Source organism: Mobula birostris, chromosome 8 (assembly GCF_030028105.1).
Source record: "Mobula birostris isolate sMobBir1 chromosome 8, sMobBir1.hap1, whole genome shotgun sequence".
Classification (NCBI taxonomy): domain Eukaryota; kingdom Metazoa; phylum Chordata; class Chondrichthyes; order Myliobatiformes; family Myliobatidae; genus Mobula; species Mobula birostris.
The window spans coordinates 109,271,439-109,289,487 of NC_092377.1; the positions used below are offsets into that span (position 1 = coordinate 109,271,439).

Sequence of the window (18,049 nt, forward strand, 5' to 3'; positions counted from 1 at the left end):
AGCAATCAATCTTGGCGTTAAATACACACAACAACCTGGCCTCCACATCTGCAAGTGGTAACAAATTCCACAAGTTCACCATGCTACTCTGTCTGAGCCTTTCTCCATAAGGATTCCCAAATCTCTTTGCATCTCAGATTTTTGGATTTTCTCACTGTTCAGAAAATAGCCTGCACATTTATTGCTACTATGAAAGTGCATCACCATGCAGTTTCTAACATTGTACTTCATTTTCCACTCTCTTGCCCATTCTCCTGATCTGTTTAAGTTCTTCTGCAGCTTACCTGTTTCTTCAACACTACCTGCCCCTCCACCAATCTTCATATCATCAGCAAACTTGGCAACAAAGCCATCTAGTCCATCATCTAAATCATTGATATACAGCATAAAAAGAAGTGGTCCCAACACCGACCCCTGCAGAACACCACTAGTCACTGGCAGCCAACCAGAAAAGGGTCCTTTTATTCCCACTCGCCACCCCCTACCAATGAGCCAAGGCTCCAACCATGTTAGTAACTTTCCTGTAACAGCATAGTTTCTTAACTTAGCAAGCAGCCTCATGTGTGGCACCTTGTCAAAGACCTTCTGAAAGTCCAACTATACAACATACACTGCATCCCTGTATCCCACTTCTAATCTCCTCAAAGAATTCCAACAGGATCATCAGGCAAGATTTTCCCTTAAGGAAACCATGCTGATTTTGTCCTATCTTGTTCTATGTCTTCATCAATTTCTGGGAACTTTCTCTGTGTTCTACAACACTCCCCAAGACCCTGTCTTTACTAGCTTGCCAAAATGCATCACTCACAATTGTCTGAGATGAATTCCATCTGCTGTTCCTTTGCCCATTTTCCCAGCTGATCTAGATCTTCTTGTAACCTTTGACAATGTCCTTTGTTGCCCACCAAACCACCATTTTGGTGCCATCCACAAATTACTAACCAACCACATTCCCATCCAAATCATCATTATCTAGCATGGATACCTGTGGTACACAACTAATTATTTGCCTCCAATCTGAAAAGCAAGTCTCTTCTACGTCCCTCTGACTCCTTTGAAGCCAATTTTTTTTCCAATTGGCTGGCTGACCTGGATCACATGTGCTCTCACCTTTTGGACATGTCTACGATGCAAATCCCTGGTAAAAGCTTTGCTGAAGTCCATGTAGACAATTTTTCTCACCTTTTCAAATAACTCTATAAATTCACGAGACATAACCTTCCAAGCACAAATTATAAATACGAGAGATTCGGCAGGTGCTGGAAAGCTTCAGCCACACACTAAAAGGGTGCTGGAGAAACTCAGCAAGTCAGGGGCATCTATGAAGGGGAGTGAATAATCAGCATTTTGGGCCGAGATCCTTCATCAACGAGGGGTCACAGTTCGAGGATAAAGGGGAAGCCTTTTAGGACTGAGATTAGGAAAAACTTCTTCACACAGAGAGTGGTGAATCTGTGGAATTCTCTGCCACAGGAAACAGTTGAGGCCAGTTCATTGGCTATATTTAAGAGGGAGTTAGATATGGCCCTTGTGGCTAAAGGGATCAGGGGGTATGGAGGAAGGGCTGGTACAGGGTTCTGAGTTGGATGATCAGCCATGATCATACTGAATGGCGGTGCAGGCTCAAAGGGCCGAATGGCCTACTCCTGCACCTATTTTCTATGTTTCTGTGTTTCTGTCAGGACTGGAAAAACAAAGGCAGAAGCCAGAAGAAAGTGGTGGGGGTTGGAAGAAGTACAAGCTAGCAAGTGATAGGTGAAACTGGATGAGGGGGAAGGTGAGAGAGTGGGTGGGAGGGGGGGAGTTGATAAGTGGAAGAGGTAAAGGACCGAAGAAGAAACCTAGAAGAGGACACTGGATCATGGAAGAAAGGGAAAGAAAGGCACCAGAGAGAGATGCTGGGCAGGCAAGTGAGGAGAAGAGAAGAGGTGAGAGGATAACCTTAATGGGGAATAGAATAAGAGAGGAGGGAGCATGGAGAAATTACTGGAAGTTACAGAAATTGATGTCCTTGTCATCAGATTGGAAGCTACCCAGACAGATTATGAGGTGTTTCTGCTACAACCTGAATTTGGACTCATTATGGCCATAGAGAAAGCCATGGACAGATATGTCAGAATGGGAATGGGAGGTTGAATTGAAATGAAAGACCACCAAGCGATCCTGCCTTTTGTGGCAGACAAAGTGAAGGTGTTCCACACGGTATTCCCCCAATCTATGTTGGGTCTCACCGATGTAGCAGAGGTTCCACCAGAAGCACCAGATACAAATACACGGGTGAAGTGTCTCCTCACTGGGAAGGACTGTTTGGGCCCGTTAATGGTGGTGAGGAAGCTGGTGTTCGAGCACTGGTCACGATCACACAATTAACTACCAGGAGGGAGATCTGTGAGCCCCAGCAATTTCTTTCCTTGGTTCCCCCAATGTACTTGGTCAGACTATGGAGGTTTATCTACCTTTATGTAACTCATGTCTTCCATCACCTCCTCGTTTTCTATGATATCACCTAATCCAGAATCTGTCTACTTCTTGTTTATTCAAAGAGTTATCCCAGAAGAAATATTGCCTCAACTCTTATTAATACAGAACTCCCTATTTTTCAACAGTGACCTCCACTTCCAGACTCTCCCACATGAGCAACCATTCTCTGATTTCTCCATCAAGAACCTTAAGTAAGGAATGTAATACTACTGTCGATCTGCCTCTCTACCAGAGGCCTTTGGGTTCAGACACAGGGAATAACTGTCAAACAGATTCTACTCAAAAGTACATACTGTTTATTAGCAAGTTTGCATTCTCAGTTGGCAACACTCTGCTCACCAAGTTTGAGAAAATCTGCAGCCAAGTGAGCCCAGAATACTGTTTGGAGCTGCTGATATACATTGTTATCACATACAGATGGGGGTAGACCAAAAAGCTTCTCATGGAACAAACACTTTTTTGTTCATACATTATCCCCACAGCATGACATATCAAGCTGCCAATAAGTCAGTTAGGTTTTAGCCCTTTTAATTCTGCATATAATTCCTCATTCCCTCCTCTTGTCATTCCATGACAACTAAGATTATCAATGTCAGGGTTGTTGTACATCTTAATTTTCATATTCATGTAAGAAAGGTGAATAGTAACCCTTGGGATAAGCCAAAGGGCTTTCCGCATCATCAGAGTCTCCATTCTCATCATTTGCACCTCGGTCTCTCTGGGGTCCCCTTCCTTCTAGGGGGACTCTTTGTATGAATATCCTTGTGGGTGCAGGGCAAAAGCACCGGCTGACAAGGGGCCATAAACATTGGAAAAGTGCAATAAGTATGAGTACTCCTGTGATGATGATAGCATAATGTAGCAGTATACCGCTCCACCCTGCAAAGGTGCCACTGAAAGACCACAATCCTCCTTTTGAGCTAAAGCCATGTAGGTCAGCCCCGATTTTCCGGATTTTATTTACTCCTTTTGAGTGTGAACAGAGAAATAGGCAATGTTCTCTGATTCATCTGGGATGTTGGTGCAGCACTCTTGTCCTATAACAGCACATGCATCTCCTTTTTCAGCCAGAACAAAATCGAGGGCCATTCGGTTGTGTAAAGCCGTCTGTCGTAGCACAATCATTTCAGCGGTGATGGCCCTCACCTGATCCTGTACGCCATCCATGGCCTTATTGGTGCTATTGCCCATTTCCTCCAAAACTGCGGCCAGGTTGATGATTTCCCTTGAATTGCAGGCCACCCCGTAGAAGGGGAAAGCTATCATCCAGAAGCACTCTGGTTGTGAGATTCCTTGCTTTTGCTGAAGGAGGGAAGGGTGCTGGTCCAGGGTTTTCAGCATTCACATGTGGGGTACAAGGTAAGCCAGGAAGCAGTATCCCATCCAATTTCTGCTCTCTTGTTGGGTATCCCATCAGCTAGCTGTCTCTCCTGGGAGCCACAAGTACGCCCTTTCCCCACAAACCCATTGAGTTCCATTCAGGGGGCGCAGTGGTTTGGCCGTTGCAGAAATGGGACAAGTGCCTGGAAAGTAAGTCCCCTTACCTTTGAAATTACAGTAGCAGATAGTATTCACTGGTTGGTCAGATCTGACAGTGGTGGAGGGCCATGATGTCTTTTTCCAGGGGGACAAGTGTACCAACCATCTATCTTCCCATGGTAAGGAATCACTGCACACACCCAGCAGGCAGATGAGTTAGTTTTCCCAGCATAACTATAGCAAAGTGACAGGAAGGTGTTTGGCTTGGTTACTACAATACAAGTGCTTAAGATTACTAGTAATAGCTTAGTCATGAATGCACACGTTTGACGTGTCCTAGATATGTCGATTTTGGAAGTCCTTGTAGTTTGAGTGCCGTTGGAGTGGTCAGTAACACTTGGTTGAATCCTTTCCTGTGAGGCTCCAGCTTCTTTCTAAGATGGTTCTTTACGAGAACATAGTCACCTGGGCGAACTCGATGTTCATTTTCCAGTTCCTCTCCTTCCTGACAGGCCTTCTTCACCTGCGAATGCAAGACCTGGAGAGATTTGGTTAGTGCCAGGATATATCCTATAATTTCATTCAATGTTTGATTCAGGTCCATCTCAGGTAATTTTGGGGTTGGCAAGGCAGCCTTCCAGGGGCTCTTAACAGTCTGCCATGTACTATTTCAGCCGTCGACTGACCATGTTTGGTCTGATAATGAGTTCTCATCTGAAACAAGACTATTGGTAGCATTGTGAGCCAATTTTGACCGCTTTCTTGTCCTAGTTCAGCCAATTTGTTTTTCAGCAATCCATTCATTGAGAACATCTGCCATAAACGCTGCCTGGGCAGGGCGAAAAGCATTATCAGGGATGCATCTCACCCTAACCATGGACTTTTTACTCTCCTCTCATCTGGTAGGTGCTACAGGAGCCTCCGCTCCCGCACCAGCAGGCACAGGAAGAGCTTCTTCCCTGAGGCTGTGACCCTGCTGAACCTCACATCACAGCACTAAGCAGTATTGCACCTATATTGAACTGTCTCAGTACTTCTATATTTGTGTGTTGTAGCACTTACTTTTTATTCGCAGTTATTTTGTAAATAACACTATTCTTTGCATTTCTGGTTAGATGCTAACTGCATTTCATTGACCTTGTATCTGTACTCAGCACAATGACAATAAAGTTGAATCTAATCTAATCTAACCCTTTTAATCAGGCCGGCAGCTTGCGGTCTGTGGGGGCAATGTTTAATACCCAGAGCCTGGCATAGTTGGGTATTAATCTCACCCACAAAATGAGGGCCATTGTCAGATACAACTTGCTCTGGTACCCCGAATCTGGGAGTAATTTCTTTCAACAAAATGTGCACCACAGTAGAACAGGGGAAAATGAAGAAGGGGGTTCTGTAGGAGAGGGACCTCATTTCTACTGCAGCGAAAGTTGACAAGACCCAGGAATTTACGCATCTGAGTCAGTGTGGTGTATTAACAATGGGGGTTAATTAGCACAGGTCAAGGGCTGAATCTGGTACCTTCTGGTCTATTAAGATCTGTACTACATTGGTGCTACATGATCACGAAACCTTTTAAAAACAAATGTAGCCCCCCGGTAAGCCTCAGGCTCGCACAACTCGCTTCCATCTAGGGGGAGCAGCCTTCGGCCCCGCCAAACTGGGTAATCAAGTTTGTGTGGATGCTGTGTGATGTACCCCACCACGCCCAAATAACAGACAATACACCATGTGCGATTAAATGATTACACTTTATAGATCTTACTGGAAGAATGTAATTAATCGACATAAAATATAAAAGGAAAGTAAAAGGCACCAAACTTATCGAAGCTCAACCACTTCGTGCACACAGTTGGAGCTCAATTAACGGAGTCCTCTTTCCACCATTCGATCCCCTCCGACCTCCTCGACCCGCCGTCTGGAACCAACCACAGTGGTCGACGAGACACTCCACACAAGTCTGTCCTTGTCTTCTCTCCTCGCCAAAGATCCTGGGCCTCGGACTTCCGCTCGAGGTCTGTCCCATCAGCCAGCTTACAGCATCGTGTCTCCTCTCTCTGTCCCTATCGCACCTTCTCACCCAAAGCCCCCGAAAACAATAGCTTACAGACACACAAGAAAGAATAACATCTATCCCAATTGGTTAGCAAATGAATACAATTCTCTTATCAGTAATATAACCCAAACAAGCTGCTAGAGAGAGAACTACTGTCTCAGCAGTTAACATCACAGAGAAGCCATTTTATTTTTAACATAACAAAGAAGCCATTTTATTCACTTTAGCAGTAACATAAAAGAAGAAACACCTTACACTCTCCCCCCACCAAATTTAGTCATGTCCTCATGACTTCTAAATAACTCGCCAACCCTTCCTGCAGACACAAAAACCCAATCCAGGTACAAACAGTGATATTGCTCCCCAAACAGTAGACCTTATGCCCTGTTCCATGGGCACTACATAGGCCAACCTATCTGGGAGTTTCCTAATCCTCCAAGACCTCCGTACCCCCTCACCTAAACCCTTCAGGTTTGGACACTACTGGGGACACCTGGGGTCTGCTTGCCAATTCCTCTCTTATTCTCTCACTCATGCCCCCACTGCAACTCGGAGCCCCCTGTCCCGTGTCCAGGGCCCTGCTTCTTTTTCTTCCAGGTCTTGCTGTAACCCAGGCTGCCCACAGATAGCCCCCCTCACTACCCCTGACTCAATGGGAGAAGGGTCAAAAGTCTCTTCATCCAACAAGGGGAAGTTAGCAAAAGGCAGCATGTACCACACCTCCATCTCATCATCCATCGAATTTGTATTCTTCCCAATTTCCTCGATTGGTAGCTGCTGTTTGATTTTCTCCAAACTGAAGCACTTTGCCTGGGCTGCCTCTTCAGCCTCCTGCAATCAAGACGTCAGCTTCTTCTCTGACTCTCGCTTCGTGTCTATCTCCATCTGGGACACAATTACACCACCAGCTTCTTCTAGTCTGTTCTGGATCGATTTCTTGACTTTCTGCTGATCCTTTCGAAGCTTGGTCATTGTTTCATCTCTCTTGATTAATTCATCAGTAAATGACCGTAGTTTCAGCTGGGAATTCCATTTCCCTGTCTCCACTTTAACGGGCGAGGACTCCAATTGCAGCACTCAGTCTCCAGCCTGAGCATTCAGTTCAGCAGTGCAAATCCCCTCACTCAGGAGCTGCGTCCGTTTCCAGACCTGGCACTCGTCCAAAGAAAGTTTTACTTCATTAATCCCTAGTCACCCGGGATCCCTCACTTGCCTCGCTTCATAGTCTTCCAAGGCAAATCTCAATGCTAGGAGATCATCCAAATACACCAAAACTCCAAACACCTCCACATCCACCATGGTCTTCCCCATGCCCCGCGGGAAGGTTGCAGGGGCTCCGGATATGCCCTGTGGCATCTTTTCAGACCGGAAGAATCCCAGGGGTCCTATGAGGACCATCATTGGGTTCCGGCAAACTAGCAATAGAGGAGCAGAAGGCAGTGTGGACAGGGCCAATGAACTTAACCTGTTCGTTAACAGATTTGACAGTGTGGCCCCTGCCCATCCCCCACATGAGCCATCTGTTGTCGGCCCCCAACCAACACATATTTCACTCTCCCCTCCTACCCCTCCTCACAGTCCCCCACCCTGCTCTCATGACTATACCACTTCCCCACATGAAACCACCACGGTGGGCTTCACAGCTCTACAGGTGAGAGGACAGCTGAAACGTCTCAACCCAAGCAAGGCTGCAGTACCAGGGTGCTCAAAGCCTGTGCCCCTCAGCTATGTGGAGTACTTCGCCATGTATTCAACCTGAGCCTGAGGCTCCGGAGGGTTCCTGTATTGTGGAAGACGTCCTGCCTTGTCCCTGTGCCGAAGACGCCGCGCCCTAGTGGCCTCAATGACTACAGACCGGTGGCATTGACCTCCCACATCATGAAGACCCTGGAGAGACTTGTTCTGGAGCTGCTCCGGCCTATGGTCAGGCCACACTTAGATCCCCTCCAGTTCACCTACCAGCCCCGACTAGGAGTTGAGGATGCCATCGTCTTCCTGCTGAACCGTGTCTACGCCCACCTGAACAAGCCAGCGAGCACTGTGAGGGTCATGTTTTTTGACTTCTCCAGTGCGTTCAACACCATCCGCCCTGCTCTGCTGGGGGAGAAGCTGACAGTGATGCAGGTGGATGCTTCCCTGGTATCATGGATTCTTGATTACCTGGCAGACCACAGTACATGTGCTGGCAACACTGTGTGTCCGACAGAGTGATCAGCAGCACTGGGGCTCCACAGAGGACTGTCTTGTCTCCCTTTCTCTTCACCCTTTACACCTCAGACTTCAACTACTGCACAGAGTCTTGTCATCTTCAGAAGTTTTCAGATGACTCTGCCATAGTTGGATGCATCAGCAAGGGAGATGAGGCTGAGTACAGGGCTACAGTAGGAAACTTTGTCACATGGTGTGAGCAGAATTATCTGCAGCTTAATGTGAAAAAGACTAAGGAGCTGGTGGCAGACCTGAGGAGAGCTAAGGTACTGGTGACCCCTGTTTTCATCCAGGGGGTCAGTGTGGACATGGTGGAGGATTACAAATACCTAGGGATACGAATTGACAATAAACTGGACTGGTCTAAGAACACTGAGGCTGTCTACAAGAAGGGCCAGAGCCGTCTCTATTTCCTGAGGAGACTGAGATCCTTTAACATCTGCCGGACGATGCTGAGGATGTTCTACGAGTCTGTGGTGGCCAGTGCGATCATGTTTGCTGTTGTGTGCTGGGGCAGCAGGCTGAGGGTGGCAGACACCAACAGAATCAACAAACTCATTTGTAAGGCCAGTGATGTTGTGGGGATGGAACTGGACTCTCTCATGGTGGTGTCTGAAAAGAGGATGCTGTCTAAGTTGCATGCCATCTTGGACAATGTCTCCCATCCACTACATAATGTACTGGGTGGGCACAGGAGTACATTCAGCCAGAGGCTCATTCCACCGAGATGCAGCACTGAGCGTCATAGGAAGTCATTCTTGTCTGTGGCCATCAAACTTTACAACTCCTCCCTTGGAGGGTCAGACATCCTGAGCCAATAGGCTGGTCCTGGACTTATTTCATAATTTACTGGCATAATTTACATATTACTATCTAACTATTTATGGTTCTATTACTAGTTATTATTTATGGAGCAACTGTAACGAAAACCAATTTCCCCCGGGATTAATAAAGTATGACTATGACTATAACTATGACTATGACGGCTGTCTTCTCCTTGTCGGCTTCACTCATCAGGAACTGGCAACATCCACTCCTCAGATCCAGCACATTAAACCACGTTGCACCACACAAACAGCCCTCAGGGCCGTATTCTGGTCAATGACAGTGCGCCTGTTCAGCGTCCTATAATCCACACACACATGTCTTCCATGGCCTCAGGGTCCAGTCGCCGCAACCTCTCTCACCGAGGTGTCTTCAGCAGTCAACTCCCCTCCCTCGTGGTATAAAAGAAGATACCCCTTACACAAATAATCTTTTTTTCTGACCCTAGTTTTTTTTAAAATAACTATATGTATGTCCTTACATTGTTCAGAATTGGACAAAATCAAAAATTAACATTTCCTCACACAGAAAGAAAACAAATATTAAAATATAGAAGATTGCTCTCGCCACCCACTGAAAATTTAAATGAACTTTTTCTCCCTTAAGATGGCCACTGTCATGGTCCGGTCCGTGAAGTCCGCATTCCGGTTCACAGTCCGGTCCATCGATCCTTGTTCTGAGTTTTCCTGTTTTCTCCCTTCTGTTGGGTGCTTTAATTGAGGCACCTGATTCTCATTTCGGTCTGGCACATAAATACCTCTGCAAACGAGGGATTGTTTGCTGGACTGTTCTGTTCTCTTCCCTTCCCCTTCCTTCTGAAGCCTCACCTGCAATGTTGTTAGGTTTAACTGCCAGAGCAAGACTGGGGCCTTGTGGTGTCAAGATAAGGAATAGTCTGTTGTTGTTTGGAATTGTCTCTTTGTGTCCTTGCCTTCACTTGGTAGATCTAGCTGTTTGCTGCTACCTTGAGTTGGGAACTGTCTCTGTGTCCTTGCCTTCGCTAGGTAAGTCTGGCCATTTGCTGCTACCTTGTGTTGGGAACTGTCTCTTTGTGTCCTCGCCTCTGCTGGGTAGATCTGGCTGTTTGCTGCTACCCTGAGTGGAGAACTGTCTCTTTGTGTTCAGTGTACTGTGTATAGAAAGAACCCTGGCCCTTGGTCCTGTTCCCAAGGAAGGGGTCCTGGCTCTGTGTGCTGTGTACGAGTCCTGGCCCTACATCCTGCTCCCAAGGAGGGTCCTGGCTCTGTGTTCCATGTTCCTGAGTTCCAAGCCCAAGGCTCCAAGGTTCCTGAGTTCCAAACCCAAGGCTCTGAGGTTCCTGTCTCCCAAGATAAGTCAAGGGTTTGTGTTCTCATCCTGTCCATGTGCCTCATCCAGCCTAGTGCTGGAGTTCCCTCGTCCTGTCCAGGAGTCTTGCGTCCAGTCCTGTAGCCATGCCATGACTTGTAGCCACATCTTGTCCTAGCCTAAACCTGGATTCTGGTTCTGAGTCAAGACCCAGGTTCCGGGTCCTTGTCCAGGCTCTAGTTCCGGAGTCCTGTGTCCCTAGTCCAGGCTCCTTGTTCCTAGTTCCTTGTCCGAGTTCCATGTTTCTTGTCCATCTCCTAGCCCAGGCCCTGCATCCTAGTCTCATCCAAGGCCTGTGTCTATGTCCAGTGTCCTTTCTTCCCCACTTCCCTTGCTTTCTTGACACAGGGAGTCCTGTTCCTAGTACTTCAGAGTCTGTGTCTTGCATTTGGGTCTGCCACCAATGCCCACCTTGTGACAGCCTCTGTGGTTTGCTTTGAAAGACTGAACTAGACACTACTTTCTGACAAGGGCACAGATTGTTAATACAGCTACAATGATAAATAATGAATGTCTTTATCTGATTTACAACTTTCCTAGAAATACTTTGTCTTTGTGAACTACTAACTTATTTTAAATGGCTTTCTGAAGCTTGAGTGGATTCTGACCCGTTCATATTGTTGACTTTAACCTCGTCGGCCACCTTGCTGGGCAGGGCTTGGAGGAGCAGAGCACAGTACTGTGGGGACCAGTTCCCTGCTGTGTACGGCGGATCTCCTGATCGTGCAGAATAAATAGCATTAAGATGTTTTAGGAAATCATCAGGGGTCTCACCTTTCCTGGGTTTACACTCTAAGACCTTAGTTACATCTATGGAGGGAGGCAGAATGTGGGACAGGGGTCCAATATATTTTCAGTCATCTGCAGTTTTGTTTGAACAGTCGCGATTAGCTGGTTGTAATTGCCATGTCCGAGCCGAGTGGTGAATCGTGTCTGGTCAGTAGGAATCAGGGCGGCCATAGCCAGAGGGAACAAATCTCGGTAGTTAGCGGAATAAATAGTCAGGACAGTTCTTAAATAATTACAGAACCCTTGGGGTTCTGTATTGGTCCCGGTAAGACTGATGGCGCTTGTTAGAGCTCCAGTCCAGGACGGGTCCAGTCTGACCGCGTGCGGGCAGAAACGGGTATTGGGCTTCCCAACTGTTCTAGAGAAACTTCATCAGTCGGTGGCGATGCAATGACTGTCGAATTGGCAACTGGGGCACCAGGGTGAGAACCATATGGGGTGGGGAACCTGACCATGGTGAAACAGGCACCAATGCAGTTGTGGGTCTTATGGCCACTTACCCATTCCCAGTCGTCATCAGTATCATTTGGGGAATCGGTCGGTATGTCTGGGTAGAGGCCGTGTACCCCAGAATTAATTTTATTTTCCGTTTCCCTTTTCCCTTTATTCGTTCTTTCATGGTCAGTGTGTTTTGTCTCTCATACAATTTCTTTCCCCGTCTCCTTTGTCTGTTTCTGTCCCTTATCCCATTCTTCACAAATCGCTCTCAAATCTTGCCAACTCCTAGGATTGCCTCTTTTATCACAGACGTCTATCCCTCTTCGCTTAGAGTTATTGGCCCAACAATTTATGTCTGTCTTTTATTTCTGCCTCTTGTCACCATAGGCTAATAAGATGACCATACTCTTTCCATGCCTTCCCTTTCCATATTCCCTGTTCCCTGTTAAGTCAAATGTACCTCCTGCAGTTGTCTTTTCCCAAATGTTTAGACAATTGGAACGACATTTGTCTCTGTTTCTTTTCATTGTCTGGATATTTGTCTATTACTTTCTGTATCGGACTACTCTCCACCCCTCCCTCCTTTGTCTAAGTGCGCACCCATCGTATTCCAAGGGACTTGACCACGCGTCTTCACTTACGAGAAGACTCGAACTTCTCAACTATTCCGGGGGACTCGAACCGCCCGTCTTGATTTTCCATTCTGGGTCCCGTCAGTAGATTTTCCCCGTCAAAACGAGGGAACAAACAGGGTCGTCAGAGAGCAGAGAGGAACCAAGTTTAGAGCTCACCCTGTGGGCCGGTTCATCTGATTCACCCCACTTGGTCAATTTTGGCGAGGGGTCTACCACATATTGCTCGCTGCGCTAAGGTGCCGATCTGCCTCTCTACCAGAGGCCTTTAGGTTCAGACACGGAATAACTGTCAAACACAGTTTACTTAAAAGTACATACTGTTTACTAGCAAGCTTGCATTCTCGGTTGGCAACACAGTCTCTGCTCACCAAAACCTGCAGCCAAGTGAGCCCAGAATACTGTTTGAAGCTGCTGATATACATTGTTATCACATACAGATAAGGGTAGACAAAGAAGCTTCTCATGGAACAAACACTTCTTTGTTCATACATTATTCTCACAGCACGACTTGTCAAGCTGCCAACGAGTCAGTTAGGTTCTCGCACTTTTAATTCTGCATATAATCATGTACATGCGAAACTCTAGACGTAGTCTAGCTAACGTCAACTGAGACAGAGGGGAGTAATGGACACAAATAAGCTTAAAGTTTATTGTGGTGTGCAATATCAGTCTCACTGAAAAAACAATCTTTGGAGTAAAATGTCAAGTACAACAACTGGCAAGAAAAAGAGTTAAATAATGTGTAGTAAATAGGCAATTATCCACTTGAGTGCAGATACATTTCTGGGACAAGAGAAAGTGAAATTGGACTTTGTTGTATGGAGCTGACTGCTCTTGTGTAACCCATCTGAAGGTTATACATCATGATTGGCTGGGGGCTCCTAAAGAATAGTTATCTTAAACAACTGTATTTTTCTTGGGGGCTGGTGGGGAGGAAAAGGTGTATTTCTTTTTGACTATTCCAGGAGTTAGTGTTAATAGGAGTTTGGGAGGCAGAGGTTCAGTAACAGCTCCATTGGCAGGATGGGTGTGTACTTTTGTTCATGTGAAAGATCAACATGAGCCAGCACTCGCCATTACTAGAATAACCCAGTGGTAGAACATCTGTATTAGCTGTAGTCTCTTACTCTTGTTGAAGATTGTCAAATCCTACATGGATTATTCACAGGAAATTACTGCATGAATGTTTACAATGTAAATAAGCACAATTGAAGTCTAGATTGACAAATTCCTGTTATACCCCTGGATGTTTTAATTCATTAGCTGGAATATCCACTATCGTTCTTTTCCACTCTTCCTACACAGCATGTTTTGCCCACACAAGATGTTCACATTGTGCCAATAGAAACGGGAAGTTTATTTATTTATTGAGATTATAGGCTCTTCCAGCCCTTCAAGCCACGCTGCCCAACAACCCACATTTAACTCTCACCTAATCACAGGACTAATTAACCTACCAACCGGTATGTCTTTAGACTATGGGAGAAAACCAGAGCACCCAGAGGAAACCCACACGGTCACGGGGAGAAAGTAGAAAATCCTTACAAACAGCAGTGGTAAGTGAACCTGGGTCACTGTCACTGTGAAGCATTGTGCGAATCACTGTTACCCCGTCAAACTTGTGTGAAAGTACCTGAACAGTGGGATACTGACCAGTGAACTGTACTTGACTGCAGTGACCACTGTGATAATGCAGAAGAATGGAGCTGGTCTGAGCGCAGCTAATTCTTGCTACTGGGATGCTAATACCGACGGTAAGTTTGATGTTGTGACAATTGCATTTCTGCTTAGCTGCTGAATGACTGTGACTTGTCGAGAAAGGATTCTTTTTGTGCAACTTTGAATCATCTCAGCATTAAGCTGTGTATGAAGGGAAGGATTGTGAGCCTCCTCATACTTTGTTCTTTTCTTATAGGCAAAGTAAATTAAGCCCAGGGAACTGGGTATGATGTTCTGTAAGTGATGCAGTCAAGTCAGTTATCTGCAAGTACCAAAGTGGTGGCATGGTAGCGTAACAATGCCAGCCACCCAGGTTCAAATCCCCAACTGCCAACCGCCTGTAAGGAGTTTGGACGTTCTCCTAGTGACCGTGGGAGTTTCCTCCAGGCTCTCCCGTTTCCTTCCACATTCCAAAGACGTATGGGTTTGTCGGTTAATTGGTCACATGCGTGTAATTGGGTGGCGTGAGTCATTGAGCCAGATGTTCCTGTTACTGTGATGCATCTCTTAAGTTCAAAATAAATAAAATGTACCAATCGTAAAAAGTGATCAGCATCTAAAATACTGAATAGTCAACTAGAATTTAAAGGTGAAAGCCTTGCTTTAATACTCTCATTGGATTCTTTGAAGAGGTAATAGCAATCAAGAATAAATACTGGATGCAATTCGTTTTGCTATCCAGCAAGCCATCTGTATAATCTAATGCTATAGAATAGTGACAAATAGAATTAATTCATACAGTCAGAAACAAATGTGTTCAAACAAATAGCTATCCAACCAAAAGCAAAGTAATTCAGAACATCAGTACAGGAACAGGCCCTTTGCCCCAACATCCTCCCGTCACCACAACAGGAACAGATTTCCCCTTGTCCTCACCTACCACCCCACCAGCCTCCGGATCTAGCACATTATCCTCTGCAACTTCCGCCATCTTCAACAGGACCCCACCACTAAGTACACCTTTCCTTCTCTACCCCTCTCCGCTTACCGCAGGGATCAGTCCCTCTGCAACTCCCTGCTCCACACGTCCCTCCCCACGGATCTCCCACCCGGCACTTATCCCTGCAAGCGTAAGTGCTACACCTTCTCTCTCACCCCCATTCAGGGCCCCAAACAGTCCTTCCAGGTGAGGCAACACTTCACTTGTGGGTCTGTTGGGGTCATCCATTGCATCCGGTGCTCCCAGTGCGGCCTCCTCTACATCGGTGAAACCCGACGCAGATTGGGGGACCGCTTCATCGAGCACCTCCGCTCCGTCCGCCATAACAGATAGGATCTCCTGGTTGCCACCCACTTCAACTCTGCTTCACATTCCCACTCCCATTCAGATATGTCCATACATGGTCTCCTCTACTGCCATGATGAGGCTAAACTCAGGTTGGAGGAGCAACACCTCATATACTGTCTAGGTAGTCTCCAGCCCCTTGGTATGAACATAGAATTCTCCAACTTCCGGTAATTCCCTTCCCTTATCCCTATGTCACTCTGCCCCCTCCCCCAGCTGCCTATCACCTCCCTCATGGTTCTGCCTCCTTCTATTGTGCTTTCCCCTATTCCTTCTTCACCTTTCCTGCTTATCACCTCCCTGCTTCCCCTTCCCAACTCCTTTATCTTTCCCCTTACTGGTTTTTCACCTGGAACCTACCAGCCTTCTCCTTCCCACCCTCCCCCCACCTTCTTTATAGGGCCCCTGCCGAAGGGTCTCGGCCCAAAACATTGACTGTTCGTTTCCACGGATGCTGCCCAACCTGCTGAATTCCTCCAGCGTGTTGTGTATGTCTGCACAGATAATGATACCAATCTGCAGTAAACCTTTCTGGCTGCCCCTGGTCTATACCCTTCCGTTCCCTGTCTGTTAATGTCTGTCTAATCGCCTTTTAAACATTGTTATTGTATCTGCTTCCACCACCTCCCCGGCACAAACCACTCTCTGTAAATAAAATGTCACTTGAATATCACTAAACTTATGCCCCCTAGCTTTTGACATTTCCATCTGGGGGCGGTGTGTGGGGAGTCTCTGTCTGCCCTATCTATGCCTCTCATAACCTTACAAACTTCCTTTCAGCTTCTGACGTTCCAGACAAAACAACCCTCATACATCCAACAGAACTTGCCACATGCTGGTGGGCTGGGGAAGTAGAGCTGACACTGCTTGCTTTCAGAAGTAGAACATGGGGATGAACTGTGGGATTAATTTAATTGCTATCAGAATGTCCAAATGCTGATTCATGGGACTGTGACGTGGAGTACTTAAACAATATATAAATAAAAATAACATGCACTCTGTCAAGTAGTTTGCCCAAGCATGTGGCAATGTTGAAACAATTCCTAACTGTGCACCTTTTAACTGTTTTCAGGGAGCTGCACTGTGAGATGGGAGAATAATACCACATATTGTATTGTCACTGTGTTCGGGCTGGGCATCTGAAATCTCGATGACTGCCAGACACCACATTGAACCCTCCTTCAGAGACCCTGACTGTGAAGCACAAATGAGCGTAATACTAATTAAAGGGTGTAACAGTTACTATTGTACATCCTCTGTTCACTACATCTTACCTTCAGTATTGCTTTGTTACCATGTTACATTTTTATTTGCCATTGTTTTAATTTTATGTTGCGCATTAAGGAATAGTTAACACCAGTTTCATGTGAAGTTCTGTTGTTACTTTAAAATAAATATGGAGTGTTTAATTTAATCCTTGCTTCCATCATTTAAGGTGTTCAGCAATCCTTCCCTTGAGTGCTGTGTTCCTAAGTTCTTTTCTTGTCATAACTTCACAAGAAGCTTCTGTTTTGTGTAGCTGAGGAGAGGAGACAGGATATAGAGTTCTAGGTCAGTACAGGACCCACATGAGGAGATTGGCAATGTCTGGTTAAATAGGATGTACCAGTGCTGGGATCAATGATGTCATTTCCACTGTAGGCAAGTCCATGGACTTCTGCACAAATGATTCTAGTCACCAGAAAGGCCAACGAAGCAAACTTGCAGTCTTTTCCAGGTCCTGTACCCGCTTTGTGGAGGCTTCAGTTGCCCAACAGGAAATTTCAAATTTCAAATTAAATTTATTGCCAGAGTACATCTGTGTCACCATATACTATCCTGAGATTGATTTTCTTGTGACTATCCATAATAGAACAAATACATACGATACAAACAATGATAAAATGCACACAAAGACTGACAACCAATGTGTAATAAATAAATAAATAATACTGAGGACATTGGCTGTAGAGACCTTGAAAGTAATTCCATTGGTTGTGGAATCATTTCGGTGTTCAGGTAAGTGAAGTTATCCACACTGGTTCAGGAGCTTGGTGGTTGAGGAGTAAATAGACTGTTAGTAACATGGTGATGTGGAACCTAAGGGTCCTGTACCTCCTTGCCATGGCAGCAGTGAGATGAGAACATGACCTGGATGGGGAGCCTTTGATGATGGTGCTAGGTGGCAGCACTCCATGTCAGTGGGGAAGACTTTCTGTCATGCAATGAGCTACGTCCATTACTTCATGTAGACTTTTTCATTGCTGGACATTGCTGTTCACATAGCAGGCTGTCATAACCAGTTGGGATATTTCACACTGTGCATCCATAGAAGTTTGTCAAAGTTTTAGGTGTGTGACAGGGTGCTGAATTATCTCTATGAACTATGGTTTTTGAAGAGAGAGAGTTATTTAACACAGACACCTTGTTGGTGTTAAAGAGAGAGAGATGAAGACTGCTTTGAGATGGTGTTATGGTTTTTTGGCAGCATGTTTACACTTTTGCAAGGACACTAGCAACTTCCAAATTCTTACAGAGAGAGAAGGGAGGAGCTGCTTGATGGACAGCTGGTGTTCAGCACGGGGAGATAAATAGGTCAGTTGTTAGACTGACAGGCACATGGTTTTGGACACTGGATGAGCTTTCTTGTGCCCACAGAAAAAGTGGGTTTTGGAGGATCGATCAATGGCTCTCGCAGTGTGAAAAGGTTGTGACCGGTGGGGAGTTATTCATGTGTCCAACTTTCGCCTGGGTTGATAATTCCACCACAGAAGAACGGTCCCCTTTGTTGTGGTCACAGTCGGTGACTTC

At 46.0% G+C, this 18,049-nt stretch overlaps 1 long non-coding RNA gene across 3 annotated transcripts in view; it reads left to right on the forward strand.

Annotated features, from left to right (window-relative positions):
• The window catches only part of LOC140201591 (uncharacterized), a 34,504-nt gene extending 17,936 nt beyond the window's left edge, over positions 1-16,568 (forward strand). For 2 of the 3 annotated variants that reach the window (XR_011886902.1, XR_011886901.1), the window contains one exon: positions 13,932-14,518. This is a non-coding gene — a long non-coding RNA (uncharacterized lncRNA). Of the gene's footprint in view, positions 1-13,931; positions 14,519-16,331 lie in introns of those variants that run through there. The other variant, XR_011886903.1, reaches the window with a different exon arrangement.
• The last annotated feature ends 1,481 nt before the right edge of the window (positions 16,569-18,049 follow it).